This window comes from Rhinichthys klamathensis, unplaced genomic scaffold (genome assembly GCF_029890125.1).
Source record: "Rhinichthys klamathensis goyatoka isolate OS25496 unplaced genomic scaffold, OSU_Roscu_1.1 h1tg000056l_1, whole genome shotgun sequence".
Classification (NCBI taxonomy): Eukaryota; Metazoa; Chordata; class Actinopteri; order Cypriniformes; family Leuciscidae; genus Rhinichthys; species Rhinichthys klamathensis.
In genome coordinates this window covers 2947479-2950659 of record NW_026606601.1, presented here as the reverse complement: position 1 = coordinate 2950659, position 3181 = coordinate 2947479, and positions in this window count along the sequence as shown.

The following is a 3181-nucleotide window of genomic DNA, read 5'->3' as shown; positions in this document are numbered from 1 at the left end:
TTTTAAGTTAGTTAACACAATCAGTTAATAAAAAATCGACTAAATAAATGTGAATACTTGAATGTGGTCGCACGCTCGTGCTCACTGCACGTTGTGGAGTCGTTAAAGGACCGTGAAACCATTTCTGTGGGGACAAAAAGAAACTTGGTGAGTGACAGAATGACAATTAGTCACCATTGCTGCACTGCTCAAAATAAAAGAACACTTGTAATACAATGTGTGTGTGTTTATGAGACTAATTGTGATAAAATATTTGAATCAACTGACAGCCCTCGAATATTCACGGTATCATAACAAATGCATCGCAGGCCTGTAAAAGCAGGTTGAGAATTTGGCAAACATTCTTCATTCTTTGTGTATGACATGCAGACGCATATATCGGTGTGTTTTCCATGCGGCAGCTAATTTTGGAGAGATTTGGATGTGTTCTGGCCATCTGTTTACTGGTAATTAAGCATTTAACTTTTGGCAGGAAAAGCATGAATACTGTATCATCACTGTGTTGTCTTTTCTGGGGTTGAATAAGTAGATTTGTTTGGAGGTAATGATACTTCCCAATTCATTGTGTGTGCTGGTGAGTTGCTTCATTTGACTCAGCTGTTTTGTGTGTGTGTGTGTGCGTGCTTGCGTTCATTCCTCTATAATCATTTTCCGGCCAAGTGGAACCATTCCCCATTGGGAGGGCTTCCAGAGAAGGTAGAATCCAACCCCTTAATCTGCCATATTATTGAATTAAAGGCTTACCAGCGCAGTGTAACCATGTCAATTATTCTCTTTTTTTCAATGGTGTGTTCATTCCCATTTTCAATTAAGGTAGATCGGTTGCTTAAAACGAAGAACGAAGGAAGCTGATAGAAGTGCGGAGGCGCTCAGGGGACAAAAGAGAAAGAAAGATAGACGGAAAAGACGAGGCAGCCACACGCATGTGTGAATGGAGGGATTACACAGTTCAGTGTCCTCTTTATTTTTCTCAGTGGTTCCTCTGGTGGAGAGCAGAATGATTCCGTTTCTCTCACCTTAGAGGATTCTGGAGATGGAAGTCTGTGAGCGGAGAGCTTTGAAGTCGATCTTCTGGTGAATACATTCTTTGCTTTTTTCTGAGCTAAACGGCAGTGTCAGATTACAATAAGTTTGCGAAAAGTCTGAGTTCGCTCGCAAACTCCCCCTTTTCCTACAATCCTCCTTGTAGCAACGTCAGTGCTTTGATTATTTCCCATACAAAGACCTTTATGTACATCTTATGATCTAAAACAACATCACATCAAAGTATTGAGATTGACATGCATGCAGCGCTACTCCATCTGACGGCTCTTAAACATCACTGATTTCCATCCTTCAAAGCGTTTAGGAGAAAATCAGTGTAAACATCCAGAGGTGCTTGATGAGAGAACGGGAAAGTATATATTTGTACTCGACTTCCTGCGAACATTTCAGCTTGTATGCATTATCCATATCTCATACATCATAATGTATAATTTTCAGCGGTCCTCGTTAGCTTGGGACTCATGGCTGCAGGGCTTGGTGAATTCGCAGCACTCTGCATTTGTTATTTCAACATTTGTTTAGACCTAATACTGAAAATGCATGATCATGAATATTTGTGGTCACTGACTGCTCAAAGTGTCTCTTGGGGAAGATTATGGCATCTAATTTGATTTTGTTTCCAGAACAGAGTGTTCTCGTGTACTGTATATTCAGCACAAATTTTGCATGCATAGAAGCTACACATTTTAAAATGGCCCATGCCAGAAACATGCACTACTTTACGAAAGTTTGGGATCTGTAAGATTGTTCTTGAAAATAAGTCTCGAATGCTTACCAAAGCTGCATTTATTGGAACAAAAGTACAGTAAAAGCAGTAAAATTATGAAACGTTATTACAATTTAATATCACCATTTTCTATTTTAATATATTTTAAAGCGTATTTTATTTCTGTGATGGCAAAGCTGAATTTTCAACATCATTAACTCCAGTCTTCAGTGTCACATGATCCTTCAGGAATCAATTTCCTAATAAAAACACTAAAGCCAATCTTTTAAACAATGGTCAAAACAACAGTGAATTCCACAATTCTTGTGATATCACAGTTGGCTTTTTACACCTATGGCAGTGATTTTGCTGTTGCGCGAGGGATGTTGTTGATGTCTGTTGTATTTTGTAAGGTACTTTTGTATTTTTGATGTTTGTTTGTATTTGTCATTTGGAGTTGGTGATGACTGAAGGGTGCCACAGACACAAAAGAAAAGTTAAAAAGAAAATTAAACTTAACTTTTCTGCACAATACTATAAAAACACATCTGCTCCATTACAGTATGGTGAACACAATGGTTGAAATTCTACATTGTGAGGAAAACCCCTCATCTCACTGGCGTTTTATTCGGCTGACTACATAAGCAATTTCACGAGACTGAGAAGTCTGTAATTTCACACCTTGCGCTGCAGTTTTTCAGACTCTGAGTTCTCTGTAGTGATGCTAGTTAGGACTTGTAAGCAGCAGAGACCCTCAGAAAAGCAGAGGTCATCAATGCAATTTCACTTCTTGGAGATCTTCACCTTGATGATAACAATTCGATTAATTTTTTCAAAGCCAGAAGAACTAAACATGTGCAGTAGTATTTCCAAAGACAGCCTCTACCATTTTTTAGTCAGCCTTGAAGTTGAAAACATTACAAAGCACACCTCAAGTACTTCTCTTTTGGTATATGTTGAATAACATGTAGTGAATTATGTTATTTTTTATGTTTTGTACCTTTTAATGTGTATTGTATTTGCAAATATTTCATGGGCCGTAATAAATTGTGATTCCAGGAAGGTTTCTGGGTCAAAGTTTTTGTGCTCTCCCTTGGTTTTCTAATCAAACTAGACCTCAATATCAGACCTCATCTCTGCTAGAGCAAGTTTACAGCAGACAGTGTTGAATAAACTTTGTTTTTTCATTTTTTTTCATTTCCTCCTTTCTCTGGAAACCCTCAGATAGAAAGAAAGAAAGTAAGTAAGTCTTGGTTTGGGGGTGATTTGACTTGATTCATGTCTCGCTGGAAGACTGAGGTCTTTTGCTGGGCTGTTCTTTCTGTGGCAGTGGCTGATTTAGATTGCTTCCGCTCTCTTCAGGACTTCCACTTTAGGCAGAGCGAGACCTCAATGGCGTGATCAGGGGATGGAGTGTGAAAGAGTGATGAG